Here is a 20,461-nt window from a genome sequence, read left to right as displayed (position 1 = left end):
CGACTCAAGTTAACGTTATACATCGTTGAGTGTTTGTGTCGGGGCTTCGGGGCGACCTCTCTCTAAACCCCGTTAATTGAGCATCCAGGTGGTGCTTTACCTGCCATAAAACGTCATAAGGTATTACTTCGCATATCCATATAGTATGCACAATACAAGACAGCCGGGCTGTCGCATAAACAAGACATCTCTCGTATTTATTTTTACGTGTTGGTACGCCTCGGCGAGCGAGTACATAAACCTCTGTATAAATAGTGCTTAACTTGTCCCTAAGTACTCATAAAGCATGGCCCGGCAGTCGGATTACGGATGTTTACGATGGGCGGGCGACCGTTTGACTGAATTAAAACGTCAATTGCTTCCAACAAACTTCCTATTCTTCTTTCACTTTTTGGCAGAGTTTCTGTATCAATTTGTGCATATTCCTGGACAATGCAAAAATACTATTTGCGCAAGGAACACTTTAAATTTAACAGAATCACGTAAAAATGTTGCTAGGACTTATATCTGGTAAGCGGTTGGCTACTCTTTCAATGCCTCTGCGCAGTACGTTAAATACCTGATAGTATAGAAATAAACAAAGAACATAAAACACAAAAAGTCCTAAGAGCCCTTAATCGTTTATGAGAGAAACTTTACTTTTAAGTGTAATAATAACTTAGTTCTTTAAACATACAAAAATTTGATAACAAGATCTATCGATTCGGCATCATAGTTGTTTCTGTAGTTTTTATTGTTTCCCAAAATGCATTTTCTTCAAAATAACCTGTCCGTGGTAGTAGAGGTGTTGTCAGAATGCAGTTTTTAGTTGTTAGTTGATCGGAAAGTGATTGCTAGTTGTCGTGTCTGTTGGTTATTTATTAATATACATTGTATTGACATTAACATCATATCTGCTAGTTTTTGATCACAAAACATTTTATACGCCGTCTAACTAATGCTGCAACACACAACGCATGTGCACAAGATGCACAGGGTCGACTTACATTTATGGTTAATTTTTTTTATAAATTTTCTCGAAAACGGAAGCATTTCAGTTGCTAAATAAAAGTTACTCATTTTCGTGCCCTATATCGCCCTTTTCAAAGGACGCACTTATTTCAGAAACACCCTGTATAGTGAAGCTAAATATAATTCATCTAAATGTATTTATTTATGGCAGTTGGTTATCATATGCCAGGTGCTAGGTTATTAGTTGGGGTGTCTCAGGATGTTTTAGATAATGGTAGTGTTATTCCTCGTCATGAGAAACAAATTACTACTAAAATGTTGGTGTATAACAACAGTAATATAATACGAATCCATTGTGCTTTGTAATTAAAAATCTACTAAAATACACGAGGTTAGTCAAAAATAAGTACCGCTGAAAACGAATGATTGACTATCACTAACGTATTCCTGTAACATGTGCAAAAAGTTCTAGACGTTTTTCATGTTCAGTTGTTTTTCTGATCGCATATTCTGATTCCGCAAGACTTTTTACGTGTGTCTACATTTTGCTCCATTAAAATATCTTAACAGCATTTTCCCCACAGAGAGACTTTCTGTGAGAAAAATGCAAATGGTTTTATAGACAAAATCCTAATCACACATGAATCGTCTTTTATACAGGGTGTTAGAAGTTTGACCGCTTTAATTTCAACAGACGATAGAATACATTAAAATAAACAAAAAAAGCCTTATATGACATGAGTCCTAAACTTATTTCCGAGAAAAAAATTATCAAAATCTCCAACTTGATGTACAAAAGTTCGATTAATTAAGGAATATTGACATAACTACGTGCAAAGAATACTATCAAATCACTTTTTTTTAACTTCTTTATGCTTAGTTCCAAAAAATAATTAGCGTTGTATTAAATTTAAATTTCATATCGAGCAATGCGACAACCGCGCGGCGGATAACACGAGGTACTAAGGTGTCCAACAACCAACAATACGCAATTCAGTTGCTATCTGGAATTTGACAGTTTTGTATTGTGTATTTAAAAATTATTTTTAATACGTGTGATTATTTGGACGACGGCGACGTGGGTACTTTAATTACATGTTTTTCAAATTCATAATTTGATTAAAAGTTAATTTCCTGTTTTAAGAGATTCATAATTACTAAAATTTGAGCTAAAATTTAAGCACAACTCTATCTTTGTACTACAAAATCGATAATTTTATTTTATTTATTTAAAACCTGGAAAACAATTGTTTTGAAATTTACTAAATGTTTCACAATAATACTTGTTTCCATTTTTGTTATTCCGTAGGACAAGTCTGCCGCGTGCTCACGTGGTGCGCATTAGCTCTGTAACATTAGATAAAGCGCTGTTGTCACTCCCTAACATTAATGCTCGCTGTATTTTGAAAACTGTTATTCTTACAATTGTAATATACAACTTCTTTGTTCATTTATGATTACTCTATCTCATGCTGAAGTAATGGCAGTCAAACTTCTTACACCCTGTATATGAATAATTCATAATATTCTTCGTTAGGCTGTCGATGATCTGCATGAGTAGTAGATTATCTTTCGCACAAATTATCTGTTCTTCCCAGAAAACTAACGAGACACAACTGTTTTTATTATAATTATTACATTGCCAACAAGAAATTGGTATATACACGATGGAGCTTCTGCACGTATTTTTCAATACTTGTTTATTTTGCATTTTAGACGTATGATATGGCGCCCACACTGTTTATACCAATATAGTAAGTAGAATATTTTTAAGACTACATAGATCTATTCTGTTAGCTACTTAAATATTGTTCTGTTACGGCAAATCTCAGGCGTATAGAAAACTCCAACCGTAGGTGACCTGGATCGTCCCCTTAAGGATCCAACTTCTCATAATATCGCAGGGTTCTTGTCGCTGATTGTCTCGAGACTGGCGGCTATCAATAACAACTTTCACAGTAAAAATGTCACTCTCCGCGTGCTACACGTGCTCCGCCATCGCAACCGCTTCGCGCCCCTACGCCACCGACGCCGACGCTCAATCTGGCCGGAGATGTGTTTATGGTACAGGAGGGAGGCCAGAGCGTCTCCTTCTGCTTATATAACGCGTTCTTAGTGGATACGTGGAAACTATGTTCCTCCAGTACGCCAGATTTATCCTTTCTACGCTTACTGTGAGGGAAATAATCGAAAACTGTAATTCTATCGATGAAGTAGTTATATTTGCACAGAAATCATTATGAGTGGTTTATTGTTCCGTTAGGGAAAAAGGATAAAGATCAAATGATTAATATAAAAAGGTTGATCAAAGAAAAAAAGAAAGACGAAAAATGAAATTACCAAGAGGTTGATCAAAGAAATAGGAATAGATAATGTTGACCAAAAAAGTTTGAAAAAATCAAGAAGTGAAATGAAAGACCAGGAAGACAAATACCAAGAGATTGATCAATAAAGGATAGGTGATGTTATGGAAGATATAAGAATAACAGGTATCACGAATTAGAGGCCTAAGATATATCTAAGTTCCAGAAATTGGAAAAATTACACAGCAAGCCATGGTTCAAGGTAAATTAATAGAAAGAAAGATCAGACTAAGAGCAAATTCTAAGATATTGTTCAAAGGAAAGATAATAATTAGTGATGTTATAGAAGATAGTATAATGGGGAACAAGAACTAGACAACAAAGATATGTAAGTCTGAAAAATTGGAAAAATTTTATAAAACCTTGGTCACAATGGATCAAAGTGTTAAGGAGGGGAAAAAAAAGAAGAGGGGAAAAAAGGAACGTCATTTTACAGAATTTACTCATTTCATCTATTGAATATTCATAGTAGAATCATGGGGCAAAATGGGTAGGTATTTGCCTGTAACTGTCATCGATAAGGAGATCCTGCAGAGACTGAACATTTTCTAGAATGATGATTTCAAATGGGGTTATCCATCAATCAAATAATTAGATAATTATTTTTATAATTTCCTGGATACTTCAACACCAAGTAAAATTGCAACAAAACTTATTTATCTTCTTCTAAAGGTAGAATAGAAAATGTATTTTGATAATCAATATAGTATTACTTTTAATACGACGTTGTCGACTGAAGAAGCATCTCTACTAGAAGAAATTAGTAGAGAATTTAATCCTCTAAGATTACAAATGGGAAAAAAAGTCCGCGTTGCATAATATATTATAATGAGAGAATGAGAATCAGTTTCCTCGGTAAACCTTGATCAGTATGTACGAGGGAAAATCGGTTAGTAAATTTTTGGACGTTTTACAAAGAACAAATCTACTGTGCGCTTGAATTCTTTGAAGAACCGACCCACAGGCTTAAGGGTAAAACGGTTGTAAATAAATTGTACAGTTATAAATTACTAACATTAGTATTAATAAATTGGATGCGTAGAATTCGAATTTGGTCTTGGAATTGCTTCTACGCCAAATAGTTAAAAAAAAATTAATTAAAATTAATATCTAATTCTCTTCAAAATTTAGCTAAAAACAACAGATTTCAGATATGAATTTAGGAACATGAAAATTTCCTAATCAAAAGCTATCTCCAAAATCTTTTAATCCTAGAGACCGATCATTCAAGTTCTTGAAAAGAGTAATAGACCAGGATCTGTCACTTCTTGGATGTAAGAGGGGGCAAGCTAATCTTTTGTGAAATATACCTTCAGTACAACTCACATAATAAAAGTGTAGATCCCTAGCTCTGAGCGAAGTCCGGAACATTTTCAAAATTGCAAAAATGTTTTCACATAGAAAAGACCGCTCAACCTGTCAAATAGTTTTTGAAAAATTGAAATCGGTTGATTAGGACGGCCACCGTAAATTTTTAAAGTTAACATTCTTTTTTTATTTTTAAAGAATTAGATTACATTTATCAATTTGCAATTTAGTTTTCTTCAGAAATTAGTAAATTAAAGTGTTAACTTTGAAAATTTACTGTGGCCATCCTAATCAACCGATTTCAATTTTTCAAAAACTATTTGATAGGTTGAGCGTTTTTTTTAGTATCTAGGTGCTTTAGTTGAGGCTGTGCAACATTTTGAAAAAAATCACTTTGCGAAAACTATCCAACCGATTTTAATTACATTTGGTGTTGTTTTATTATGCTCTAAAGTTTTTTTACCAAAATTAGAATGCCCTCGGAGGAATCACAATATTTTAAAAAAATTATCCAAAAAACTTGATTATTTTGCCTTTTTTTCATCATTTTTGCAATTTCGAAAATGTTCCGGATCTCGCCCAGATCTAGAGATCTACACTTTTATTATGTAAGTTGTACTGAAGGTAATCCAGAAAAAATTTGCTTGCCCCCTCTCACATCCACCTCAAAACAGATCCGTCCTGGTCTATATAGCCTTTGCTAGGAAATTACCATAAAAAATCAACCGTGCACCCTGGAACAATATCCTTCCTTCTATTAATACATTTCTAAATAGATATAATAAAAATCCATGATTAATTCTGGCAACCTACCTCCTATGAGTAGATAATATTATATATTTCGTATATCGTATATTTCGAAGGCAGCGAATTGAACACACCTATGCCACACACAACTATCTAATAAAAGTTTTTATTCCATAATTTTGTGTTTTTTGTAACAGGCATTTAATGATAATACATCAAATCTATATGTCAAAGCACTTCAAGGACATACTTAAAAGGATCCTCCTAAAAACTCTTAAATAGACTATAGTCTGTTTAGAAATGAAAGAGAGTAATAAAATCTTATTATGTATGCAAATCGTAAATAAATGTAGTACTGGTGCTTATATTCAATATTTTTATATTATGTATTATCGGTATAGGATGAGGTGTACTTTTAAAAAAACTTTGTGCGATCGGACTGTACTAAATTGTAGCAGGTAGCTAAAATTTAATCCCCGACAATCCGTCTTTGTCTATGCCGCTTCAATTTCTCGGTCCATTTCTCTTATAAGTAAACAATATAAAAACAGCATTTCAAAACATGAGGCTACTTTAAGCATCATAACCGGGTTAAGAGGGTTTTTAGTAATTCAAATAAAATTATTCAATATTATTATCAAAATATTTATTTAAATTTAATGAATAGACTTTTATTCCACACAAAAATATATGTATTTTGAAAATTCAAATTATGGTGAGTAAATGTAGTGTTGTATAAATGTACAATAAAGAAAATAAAAAAGTAGGTATATTAAAATTCATCCTCTGAATATTCTGATGAATTATCTTCGTCTCCTAGATTGATAACGATAGGTTCCACAGTAACGTCAATTAAATTATCGAGTTCCCACATTTTCTCCTCTTCTTTTTGTACATGATGTATACATCTTTGCCAGTTATCTGCAGTTACTCGTTCCAAGGAATTTTTTAACAAAATTTTCACGTCACTTAATTTAAACGTCGTATTATTTCGCGCTACATCTCCTTTTACCTGCGCCCAGACTAATTCGATTGGGTTAAGTTCACAGTGATAAGGTGGTAACCGTAGTACCGTTATTTGGCGATTTGTTGCCATTTCATCGATAACATATTTTTTCTGATCTTTATTAAGATTGACAAGTGTCAAAAGTTCCTTTTTCACCATATTTGTTTCAAAAGAAATGTTTTTTCCGGATAACCATTGAATTATATCGGCTTTCCTCCAAGCAGTCGTAGGCGTCCGCTCGGTCTGCCGTGAATGGTAACTGGCATTATCCATGACAATTACAGACCCCGGAGGAATAAGATCCAACATCTGTGTAAAATACTCTTCGAAAACATCTGCGTTCATGTCTTCGTGATAGTCACCTGTATTTTTAGATTCAAATAAAAGTAAACCGCCATCTACAAAACCACTGGCACTACCTATATGTGTCACTATTAATCTTCGCCCTTTACCTGAAGGTGCCTTGAACCCTGTTGAAAGTCCATCCAAAAATGCTTGTCGAAAACTTTTTACATTTTTATCTTGCCATACTTTTGTTACAGTATATCCCTCGTTGACCCAAGTTTCGTCTAGATAATAAATATTCCTCCCTTCGTCACGGAATTTTCTAATTGATCTTAAGTAGGATCTTCGCCAACAAATAATTTCATCTTTATCGATAAGAACTGACTTCCTGTTCTGCTTTTCCCAGCAAAAATTCAACTCTCGTAAGACGGCCCATAATTTGCTTCTACTGATTTTTGGCAAATCGTTGTCCTCTGAAAGTTCACTTAAAATTTTGTTTAGCGTTGGTATTTCTTTTTTAAAATAAAATGAGTGTACTTTTCTGCGAATGACATTTTTGAAGAAATCATCTATAACGACTTTTGACCTCCCTGTAGATGATTTTGGGGGATTTACAGTATCTTGTTCATTTTTTGTTTCCTTTAAAAGTCTGTAGATAGTCGATTTTCCAATCCCTGTCATTTTTGTTAGCATTAGTGTTACCCGATAATTACCTGAATCGAAATATTACCACGCCCATGGCCGGTTCTTATCTCGGGGTTTTATTACTCTCTTTCATTTCCAAACAGACTATAACAATTGTAGTAGCTTAATTAATATTGTTAATTATCTTTCATAATGTTTTCTACCTGCTTTATATTTTTTTTGTAACTGCTCTAACGCCGTAAGCAGGCGATGCACATAAATTAGAATGAATAAATGAATTGAAACTTGCCCATGACTTAATCCTAGTATAACACGCCACTAGGTAAAACTCAATTTGCTCTCCCCGTTTATTAGAAATCTCCATCCGCGCCCCCTCCCCCAAAAAAGTTTGGGGACCGCTGGCCCCGGAGTCACTCGCCGTTCCGACCTTCTGCATACAGTAACGTCTGCGAGGAAGCGAACTCTGCAATATTTCCCCGACCCGGCAACTTCCAACTAATAATAAAGACCTCTGCTGCACACGCGGCTGCTTTTCATCCCCCGGTGACACTAATGTTCCTAAGTATTTTATCAATTTTATTGTTCCGAAACCATCAAGCTCAGGTCGGGCACGACGAGGACTTAATGCGCCGGCGGCGCACTTGCTTTCCCACTGTCACTTTGTCATTTGCCCGACTTGTTTATTGCAGCTTGTTTGGAATTTATTTTTGCGGGTGGGAGGGGGCTCGAGCGAAGTATTATATTCACTGTCGAGGAAAACGGAACGATAGTAGACGTTCGTCCAAGGTATGATTAGGTTCAGGAAGATGAACTAAATATAGAATAATTGCAAATAATATTAAACACGCAGTAAAACACGCTTAACGTAAAAAGATACCTGATAAATATATATTTTTTTGTATTTTGAAAGTATAAAATAAGTCCTGGACTAGGACACCAAATGGCAACATACTTGGGCCCTCTAGAAACTGTATTAATGTACTGGATATACAGGGCGTATGTATGTATGTCGGAGGGGTGGTGGAACTGTCTTCCACCACGGCACTTAGGCCTTATTAGGCCCCTTGTACACTCCCCTTCATTACTCGAGTACTTTTCTTTCAAACCATCTTATTTACTACACGGATGGCTTGGTGGCAACGTCTCGTACAGTTTATGTATGATAGCATGGTCTTTAGTTACAGAGATTTCTTGCTCTGCTCTCATTACATTATATACAGGGCGTACTTAAGTTAAGTATCACAAATAGTTTAGACTTTCCGATATCAATTGAAGAACCAAGAAGATGACAGTATGTACCAGGTTCGGTCGTTGACGCAGCAACTCCGCATTGAAAAGTTGTTCCCATATTTAATTAGCCATACCCATATACAGGTCTAGTCGAACTAACGTGGAGGTGGCTGAAATGTATACGCCCAGTTAAAGAATGCGATCGCGGGCAAACAAAATGCAACTACAGTTGCATTGAGCCGCTGGGCAATAAATCTGAGCCGTTGACAAATGGTTGACAGATTGCCCAGCAGTGCAGTGCAGCAATGCGGAATTTGGTGTGATTCAGGTAATTTTAATTTATTATAGGCACCTTCTATTAATCATTGATATTACAATTGCGAAAGGGAGAAATAATATTATTACAGCATGGCATTTTGGAGACCTTTTGAAACGGAACAAAACGAAATTTACCATCAATATACTCGTAATAAAATTGTTTGGGGACATAAATATTTAAAATATGTTGTTAGCCAAATGAACATAGGTTTAATAGAAATTTTTTGCACGTTATATACAAATTATTATAATTTTTTATCTTTATCAGAAAACTTTTTTAGGGACGCCTATGAAACTCATTAAATTTTATTGCCAGGCATTTTTTTACATGTTCAACCAACTTCGGAAAGACTATACAAGTAGTGATCAAATTTTCAAAATATCCAAATTTCTAATGTTTTAATTGACAGAAACTCTCGGTATGTCTGTCAATTTTTACCATTAATTAGATGAATAAATTAGCGTAAGCTTCATAATTTCACGTTAAACTGTATTTTTAAATTTAAACACCTTGTATCTCTAGAAAGAGGTATTTTTTTAGTAAATTTATTGTAACGAGCGTTCAAATAAAAACGTGGTCAAGTTGGTTCTCAAAATTTGGACGTAGGGCGTAGCGTATAGCAAATGAACAAATGAAGGGCCCTCTACACGCTCAAAAAATTGGAGTTTGGTGTGCTCTCAATCGAAGGAGGATTTATGGACCTATTTTTTTTAATGGTACTCTTACTGCGCAAAGGTATAGAGAAGAAATTATCGCTCCTTTTGTTAACCAGCTGGAAGAAAACGAAATTACAAACTTTTACTTTCAACAAGATGGCGCAAGGGCACATACGGCAGGCGAGACGATGAATATGTTAAGGGAAGTTTTCCAAAATCGACTAATAAGTCTCAATGTTGAACATGAATTTCCACCGAGGTCATGTGATATTACGCCGTATGATTTCTTTTTGTGGCCTTACCTTAAAAACACTATTTTTGAACTGCCTATTCCTGATTTAAACCATTTGCAGGCTCGACTTATAGACAAGATTCGTGAAATTAACAATACCCCGAGCATCTTAGAAAATGTCTTTAATTCTTTGAGGAACAGGTGTGAAAAGTGCTTGGAACAAGGAGGGGGACACTTTCAGCAGCTGCTTTAATTTATTGTTATAACAAGGAGGGGGACACTTTCCGCAGCTCCTTTAATTGTTTGTTATTGTTATCACGATTATTCTTTAAAATAAAGTTATATAGTCATTAACGTTATTGAAACTGACAGCTGCTATACAGCTCGTTGAGAAATGAGGTTAAGTTGGTCGCTATAAGCTACTCCCTACGTCCAATGTGTCAGAGCCAACTTCGACTACGTTTTTATTTGAACGCTCGTTATAATTCATCGAAATAAGTACATGACCAAACTCATCTTGTTCGTGAGAAGAGCATATTAAAAAGAGAGTCTGCAGTAGAGTGCAAAGATAGAAAACTTTATAGTAATGCAAGTACGGTCAGGAAGATAATGAGGTCCGGTGCTACTGTGCTACTTTGGTAACGTTGCAGTGCGCATGTAAAACTTGTGGACAAGATGAATTTGGTCAGGCTGTGTATGTAACCATGACTAGTGGTGTCATATACATATTTTATTTTGAAAAGAATTCTGGGATAAGAATATGCCACTGAAGTTACATATTAGTCTGAAATACTATGAGTTAACAAAGGATCATACTACTATAAGTACCTCATATCAAATATGAAGATAATTGGTTAATTGAATTTGTAATTACAGACGAAAATGCCTCCTTTAAATTAAAATTAAACACCCTCTCGCTACTCACGAATGAAGTAACTTTGGACAAGGTATATTTGGCTTAATTATCATAATTTGGCCTCAGGGTTATCTGTAGTATTTACAGTATTTATTTTTCATTTAAGAACACCTGTATATTCCCATTTTCAAGACATAGGATATTAAAATTATGATTTAAAAAACCAACAGAACCAATTGGGATTGTAATACCCACTGAAATCTCTTACTTTTGTGCTCACCCCTTTGTATGTTTTTTCCGTTATTTTAAATAGCCAAAGTGTACATTCAGAAGTAAAATACATATTGATCATTTCGTTTAAATATTGAAATGTAATTTCTCGATCAAAAAAAAATCTAGATTAAGATCTAGAGTTAATGAGCTGGGAGAATATTTAATCAAACAATCTTGCCAAAGTCAGTCTTTCAACCAACTAGTGTCCTAATTTTTTAATGTCAATGTCACCTAAGCAACAGAATGGTTCCTCTCACTTACCCGAAGAAGGTGTAATATCGCGTAAACCTAGTCCATTATGTCTATATTTTAGAAGAATGAAAAACAAAATGATAATAATAAATGAAGAAATAGAACTTTGATCTCAAAGACAATATTTTTTAACCATATTTTTTAACCATGGGCGTGCATAAGTATATAGTTGAGGCTATTACAGCCTTCTCTCGGTTTATATTTTTATTGTTTTGTCTAAATAAGGTACGTGCAAAATTCGAAAGAATATATTAAAAAACAAGCTTACATTTTCGCACTATTTATTTTGAAGAAAATATGTGCCTAATGAAAAATCACGAAGGAAAGTCCTTTTATTTTCGTTTAAAAAATTTGTAGTTAATGACATGACCTACTTTTTTGTAACATCTTGTACATTATGCAAAGAAGCTTTGTTGTTTCTATTCAATATTTTCAAAAAAAAAACAAACTGTAGTTTAGGCTTTATAAGAAAATTTAAAGAAAGGTCGGAGTCTTAACACCCTTTATATTTCTTAGCGTCCACTTTTGGGTTAAAATAAAACTGTTTGTAGTAATATTTTCCTTTAAGAATTACTTTGCTTTATAATGGCAAGAAATATTTGGTGGACACAACTTTAATATACAGGTAGGTACTTTTCCGTTACAATCGCAGGGATTAGCCCATAAGTCGAAGATTTGTTTGGTAGAGGTGGCGGCGTATTATTATTCTACGGGCTACGCGTTAAATCGCGCTTTAAAATTTCCAATTTGTAGGGTACAGAACGCGAGCGCCTCCGTCAGCTTTTCCTGCGGTACCGCTGTAACCGTCCAGATGAGTTAATGTGAGTCCCGCTCACGGTTTAGTTAGCGCCGACCCAAGGAGAAGGAGACACCGGGAAGACGTTGCTTGCCGTTGACAGTTTATCACGCGAGACGCGGAGCATATTATTATAACGAACTGCAATCTGGAGGAGACGCGCGACTTCTGGAGGTTTGGGTCGGACGGGGCAAAAAGTGCGGATGTGCGACGCTGTTATTCTTAAGGCGTTTCGTGGAGGAGGTGGTCTTCGCGATGTATACAAGGAGTTTCTTTTCCTTTAATAGAATTGTATTTTTTTGTACAGTTCTGTTTAAAAAATCGTATCCCGCCTTCTTCATCAGTCCTTCTTACGATACTAGTCGCTATCGGAGCCTCGACCCCCAAGAATTGTGTTACTGCGAATTCCTTTAGCAGCGTATATACTCAGAGATTGTATATTGTTGAGAGTCTCTCGCTGATCGGCCCCTTACCATTTTTGTTTTTTCACCTAAAGCTTGGAATTTGAAACATGGTGTTTAAAGAGTAAGCCACATTCTGTTGTGGTTTTTTTATAACTTACTTGACAGCCACTCGATGGCATTCTTCACTTAGGATATCTACTGAAGTCTTGCAGTCTTGTTTTTGAGCATTTTTTGCATTTTGCTTGACACTTCGTCGTCTTGTTCATTGTCTTTGTTGTTTAGCTGCAGGACTGTAATAAAACCTGGGTAATTTGGATGCTAAATTTAGAATCCAGGTCTGAGTCCGAGCTCTCAATAATTTATAACAATTTTTGTACTAAATATAAAAAGCTTACAGTGTAATGAAAGTGAATGCGGAACATTGTATTATGTTCTGGCCAGGAACGTTACCCTGGTTAATTAACTTCAAAAATATATTTCTTTGCGTGCGGTAATCTTACTTGTCGCACGCGAATTGCCAATAAAACACGCAAAATTTAAATACACTTGAAAATATTATTTTTAAAAAGTGACATTTAAATGACAGTTATTTATGTCAACTTAAACTGAACAAAAATATGTGGACCTCTGGACTCTAAGATTTCATGGCATTCGTAATAAAAAATAGTATGTGCAATTCGTGCGGTTGTCTATTGCCCACGAGAGCGGAGTTGAGCGCACTTATTGCACAATATACTATTTTGCAATTTCACTAGAAAATTAAAAAAAAATGTCGTTGCTTTTCTGGACGATCCCCGACGAGGTAGTCTTTAATGGTCGCTTAGTTGACGACATCGTGCTCTGAGAACGTCATCTGATTTGGCTCACTGGGTATGCATCGCCCTCTTTGTTATGGTTTTGAAGCTTCTTGGTGTGAATCTGAACATCGAATCAGATATTTGAAGTTCACTCGGAGTTTTTCATACGATAAAGTCTCTTATAGGTCTCTATTTTAATAAAAATATCCAAATACCTTAACATTTTTACGTATATCTTAAGTAACGATTATTCTTATAATGTTGAACTCTTTTCACTTATTTATATAAAAGTTTATCATTAAATATCCCCTTCTAAGAGACAGATGTCGTTACTTTCGAATAAAAAATTATACAGCTAAAGATATAGTCTTTTCGATATCAATTGAAGAACCAAGACGTTGACAGTATGTACCAGGTTCGGTCGCTGATGTAGCATCTCGGCATTGAAATATTTGAAAAACTTGTTCCCATATTTATTTAACCATACCTATATACAGGTCTGGTCGAACTAAACGTGGAGGTGGTAGAAATGTATACGCCCAGTTGAAGAATGCGAGCGCGGGCAAACGAAATCTAACACAGCTGCATTGAGCCACTGGGCAATAAATGTCAGCTGTTGACAAGCTGTGCTGTGTTGACAAATTGCCCAGCAGTGCAGTGCAGCAATGCGGAATTTGGTGTGCTTTAGGTAATTTTATTTTTTTATAGGCACCTTTTATTAATTATTGATATTACAATTGCGAAAGGGAGAAAAAATATTATTACAATATGGCATTTCGGAGACCTTTTGAAATGCAACAAAACGAAATATAATATAATAAAATGGTTTGAGGACATAAATATTTAAAATATGTTGTTGGTCAAATGAACATATAATAGCAATTTTCTATACATTATATACAACTCACTATAATTTTTTTAGCCTTAACAGAAAACTTTATTAGGGCCGCCTATGAAACTCATTAAATTTTATTGCTAGGCGTTTTTTACATGTTCAACTGACTTCGGAAAGACTATACTAAAACAACAACAAACAGTTCCAATTAATATAAAAGCAAATAAAAGAAATATATCCGTAAAGGAATTCGATTACGTCTTCCGTTAAGATATTTATTGCGGTGAAGAAATTTTACTTAATTCAAGATTGTAGCGTATTATTTATATTGTTCACAAACAAACAAACAAATATATTCTGATAGCAATATTTTTTCTGCGTATCCTCATCTACTTGATACGTATTGTTTATTTTTATGTTTCTTCAAATCGAATGGAAGACCGTGCCACCCTGTAAATATTCCAAGGCATTCCGCCGCCTGCTCATAATTTCCCGTTATTGTTGCATATAAAACATACTTCTTATGATTAATTAAAACATCTCCATAAATTCCCGGTTATTATCCTGTAGGGACCGACTGAGTTCCCCTCTCTCACAAACAATCTCCTCTACATATGTACTCCGCGACAGGCAAGCGGCTCAACCCAGAAAGCGTGGCTCTGTCAAGCAATACGCTTTGCTTTTTATTTAAATTGTACACCGTCAAGTTTATGTCACAGTCCTTGAAAGCTATTAATGATTTTTAATTTTCTAGTCATCGGCAAATCCAGTTACTAAATTATAACTTTCTCTAATAAATTATGGAAAAAATGTTTTACTCTTTTCATTTTTTAATTGGTTTATGATTTATTTTTGTTTAATCAAAATATTCGCACTACAAGACAAAAACAAGTTTTTAATAATGTTTAATTTTTAGTTCATTTTATGGAAAGTATATGTACTAAATTTACTAAAAAATCTAAGTGCGACATAATGCTGAGTACTACTTTATACAAATATATACTCAGAGACTTCTTCAGACGTTATAGAAAATGCAAATGCAACACTACACGAGTTTTAACAAAGAACTTTCCTGTCAGAAACTAGAACCACGACTGGTACTGATATACTAAAAGTTCAAAAATTTGATGATTTGATTTAATTTTCTAATATACCTACATAGTTCGAAAGACACAATTTTTAATAACAAGGAAGGTGTTCGGGAAAACCAAGCCTTTTAGGTACATACCTACATACATACATGGTTGCTTGGTTTCAAGGATTTGGATTGGACCAGTGTCTGGAGAGTTACAGTTACTTTTCGGAAGCTCTTTCCTTTGCATAAACTATATGAATCAATAATTTACGTTAGATGCAGTTTGATGACGTTGCCAGATTTTTTTCAGTTTCTTTGATTAAATGGCAAAGTTTAGATGTTACAGTTTACTGCATTACTGTTAATATAATATTTCACAGTTTTTGCTATGCGTTCCTATAGTTATTTTTCATCAAGGAAGGAAGTTTATGTACCAAAATTCTACACTTCCACATACTGTTCTATTAACAATCACCCAAACCAGTTATTAGCCGCATAAAAATATTTTTCGTCAGTGTACGTGTGAAAGTAGACTTGAGCAATGTTCAATGTGAAGATGAGAATAATGCGATGAATAAGAATATAAGTAAAGCAGTAAGTAACGAATGAACGTGTTCATAGTGAGGAATCCACAGTAGATAGAAAAATATCGTTAAACCGTAAAGTGCGTAATACTTAGATATTTCAAAAGCAGTGTTAAAAACCTGGATTTAGTTCCAAAAATATTCTCAGAGGTCATGCAGTCTTCATGAAACAAATAAAAGGGGGTCATATTTAGGCAAATTTCACAATTTTTATGAAGAATTGCAATTCATTTTCTTCGACAAGATGTTTTGTTGAGCAGCACAAAATAAATCAACTAAAATGAAATCTCTATGCTATCTTTGATATTGCTACCCACTGCTCCACAGTGTGTTTCAGCTTCTTTAAATGAATTTCCTTCGTCGCTTTGCCCTTCACATTATTTGCAGCTTCACTACGGATACGGCCTTAGCTCGCTGTTGTGCACAAATAGTTCATTGCACAAAAAAATGTGACCGCAAAGAGGATATTTAGAAAACTACTTACCCCAGAATGTATAAAATTTCCAGGTTTCCAAAATCCCACGAAACTTTCCACTTACCTACTTCTACTTTTGTAATGTAATTCCTGAACTGTATGAGCTGAAGGCCTATAGCGTCAAACATGCCTGCCCCGACACCAGTGACATATGTTAATAGTCAATTTTAATCATAGACTTTTTATTCAGGGCCATGTTAACTTGTGTCTTATTTACGATTATGTTGGCTCTCATTTAAGTACCTTTTAATACACGAGCTGGTTCGGTGTCTCTCTCCAACGTCCTATAACCTGCAGCGCCTCCGACGTCTAAACGGCACATAATTTATACTATATACGTCGCCGGGCGTACCGAATTCGTCTCTTCTACCTGTAACTGTAATTACATTTGCATTTGTCAACGATAACTTAGCCGGTGATGACCCGTTGGTTTTTGAAGCTTGCCAAGGGGTCGTTCGGGATGATTAAAGTAGAGGGGGGGAGATACAGTGGAAAGAAAGAGGTCTTAGGATGAAAGGGCATACCAAGATGATCCACAATTCCTTTTTTATATAGCGATTAGCTTGCTTGATATCAAGATGATTGAACGTGGCGACCTTCAGTTTTAAAATATAAAAATGAGAAATCATTCAAAGAACACTCTAACTTTTTTCTAAACGTACGACACAAACCAAGCAGTAAAGGGCAGTCAAAAAGTACCCATTATTCAAAATAATTCCTCTTACACCGGATTTCCTCAGTATTCCCATCACGAGCTATTGTTTTCTGGGTATCTTTAAGGTTGGTACAAAAATGTGAAAATCAAAATCGAATTGGATATAAGAAATAAATACTTTTTATAACGATTAAATCTCAATTTTTATTTGTTTTATGAACTTCACTAAAAAGAGAAGTTCCTATTTGGTCTAGAAATGCGCTAATTAATGTGATATGTAAGAATAGTGCCATCAGTATTGCGGTTAACAAGTCTATACAGGGTGATTCATGTTTAATCTGGATAACTTCAGAAATCGAAAGAACATATTAAAATAATGTTCATTCATGATAAACTTATATCCTAAATCGCATCATTTCGGAGATAGAGGGTGTTGAAGTAGGATATTTTCCTTATCGTATCAATTCCTGAAGTTATCCAGATTAAACCTGAATCACCCTGTATAAAACCTTTTCAGTAGCTCTTCTCCCAAGGCTAAGGCTGTCCATTTTAAACCTAAATAAAATTAAATCCAGCCAAAACCCTCTATCTGGATCATGCTCTTCCAAGATAAAACTTGGCCGATTCAAAAAATCTTCATAGCACTTTTATTCTGTTAATGCTCTATAATGATAATAAGGAAACCAAACCACAGAGGCATACTTCAACTTGAATACAACAAAAATTGTGTTTACGGTACTGAGAGTGGAAATATTCTTGAAATTATTCTATTATGTAAAATAAAACTTTTTATACCTCTTTGATTCATTCAATATTAATTGGCCATCAAATATAGACTTAAATTCTCGACACAACTAGATCTATCCTTGACGTGGTCACATAATCTGAAACAAAACCTAGTAGAATTAGGAAACATTTGTAAGTAGTCAGTTCTTGTCACACTATACGCTGAGCAAGTCCAAACCATTCTGAAGTTTTTTACAGACAGATACACAGTTGATATAAACTTCGGATTTCAAATCATCAGCATACAGATGGACATTGAAATTATTGGCGATATCATTAATAAAAAGGATAACAAAGCAGTGCGCCAGATATTGGACCCTGAGGCACGCCTGAAATATATCAAATTTGCAACTACATCCACCTGAGTCTTCGATGCAAAGTTTCATCAATAAATTAGGTAATACAGACGATATTGGATATTTGATACAGTTGATCTATCGGGCACTAAGCCATGTTTCTCAGGGATGACTAAGCTTCTTGTGTAAAAATAAGTCTGTAATTTTCAATGTCTATTTTTTTTTCTGTTTAGATAGATCAGGAAATATACAGGGTGTTAGTAAATAAGTGCGACATATTTCAGGGGGTGATTCTACATGAGAAAATAATGGCAGTTTGCTTATAAACCTATGTCCGCAAATGATTCGTTTTCCGAGATACGGGGTGTCAAAGTTTTTCTTAAAAACTGACGATTTAATTTATTGCTCTGAAACCGGTCGAGATGTGCAAATGAAATTTGGTGGGTTTTAAGAGGTAGTTATAGCACATTTTTTGACATGCAATTAAGAATTTTGTGTTCATCATTGGCGCGCGTACGGGTAATAATCTCAATTTTTTTAAAGAAAAAAAATGGTGCGCCACTGAGATATTACAAAATTTTTGAATTCCTCGTTCAATTTGTGACAAAAAATCTCTCTTCTCTTTTCTTCGTATGGGGCGCCGTTTTGATGCAAAAAAATAAAAAATCTTAACACGTATTTTTTTTTTCTTTAATATATTATCAAGAAATTATCTAATACAATAACATTAAACCAGAATAATAACAGAAAATAACACTAATAAAATTTTGAAAAGGCGCAAAGCTACAACAAATGTTCAAAATGACCTCCCTCAGACGTGTTCGCGCAAATATTCCTGGTATATTTCTTATTGTCTCACAGCCGACTATAATTCGATTCCTTAGGTCATCAACATTTTCAACGGGAGTGGAATAAACTAATGATTTAAGAAAACCCCAAATGCAAAAATCAAGAGGATTTAAATCCGGCGATCGAGCAGGCCAATGTTCCGTACCTCCCCTACCTATCCAACGATTTGGATATACTGTGTCTAAGTGATTATATTATATTATTATATAATATATATATATATATATATATATATAACCGCTGACTTGCCACCGTCGCCGCATTGTATTAGAAGTTATCCTGAGGGTCCCACTTTGGCCCATTTATTTTTTGGATGTATATTAATGACATTGGTTGCTAAATAAGTGTTGTTGATATTTTCGGATAAGTTCCTAGAAAAAGATCTAATTCTGACCGGGTTTTGTTCATTTTCAGTTGCGTTGTTAACGGTTTTTGATTGATTAAACTGACGTTAATCCATTATCCATCAAAGCAATTCCGTTTTCCATTTAGTCGTGAAAGAATTTCTTCACAAAGCCAGTAATGAACTGCGGAAATATTTTAAAATTACTTTACAGTCTAGTTGGGAAGTTAGGTCCCGTGTGTAGTGGGATATTCTTTATCGATAAAATGTCACATGCGATGGACACACCGTCAAAACACCGGATTTTCGCCGAGACACAAAGTTTCTTTGCCTCACATTTCCTGCCGCTGATTGACAGGTTATTTAAGTTGCTTCAGCGTCGTCCTTCCTAGCGTAACTAAATTATAAGTGCACTCCGACAATGTAATCGCGTTTTAATAAGCAGAGCTATTTTAATTTCCTAATCTTTGTATGGGGAAAACAGAGACGACATCGAGTATTTATATTTTCCTTACTAGGCAAGGAGGTGTCCATCCACATTCAGACACATATTAGTGACCGAGTGACTATTAAAGCTGTAATAAATTCTAGATGACCAGTGACAGATACATCTAGTTCCTATTATATATGACATAAATTAATATATAGCAGATTAATTCAGAAAATAATTAATAATTGTCCTAAGTGTTCCTTGGCTAATCGTCTCCGGCGTTCGATAACCTATTTCAAAAACGAAAATGGCCTTTCAACATTTACCGAGGTTACAGGCGCCTAACTGAAATAGTCGAAGTTTTGTAATATATTGTATTTTTAGAAACTAATGGTGGCGAAGCATCAACTACTTCATATTTTAGTAATCTCACTATTCGCGTCATTGTACAATAACATCTATATATCTGTCTCTGATCTGAAGCTTCGCATCGATCAATATATTCGATACGTATCTAGCGCCACCATATTGGCCTATCGTGCCGATGAATAATCCCGCTTTTTTCGCTGTTTATTTATTTAATTGTCGCCACAAGGTTTCCAATGTCCAACCATGAGAGACTAAGGTATTATCATATTTTTTTTGTTTGCCTCAATAAAATCACCAATGAATTTTATTTCGTTTTTATTTGAATAAAGGTGACTGATTTACCTTCTGAAAAACAAATTTTAAAAATATTTTGTCTCTGATGGCATTTAACAATAATATTTCACAAATAAAACCAACTGTCATGTTTACTTTAATATTTTCAAATACAGTTCAGTTACCTGGTAGTAGATCGTAAAACCACATGTAATTTTAGATCATAAAACCATTTGTGGTTTTACTAGCGATAACACTGCGGTAGATTTCTGTTTTTTTGTATATAAATAATATAATAAGTTTTTTCATTGTAAAATCACAAGAATAGTGTTTATTTCCTTTTGACTTGATTAAATTACCTCAACAGCAAC

The sequence above is a fragment of the Anoplophora glabripennis genome, unplaced genomic scaffold, assembly GCF_000390285.2.
Source record: "Anoplophora glabripennis isolate ALB-LARVAE unplaced genomic scaffold, Agla_2.0 scaffold96, whole genome shotgun sequence".
NCBI lineage: Eukaryota > Metazoa > Arthropoda > Insecta > Coleoptera > Cerambycidae > Anoplophora > Anoplophora glabripennis.
Note: the sequence above shows the minus strand (reverse complement) of the source record.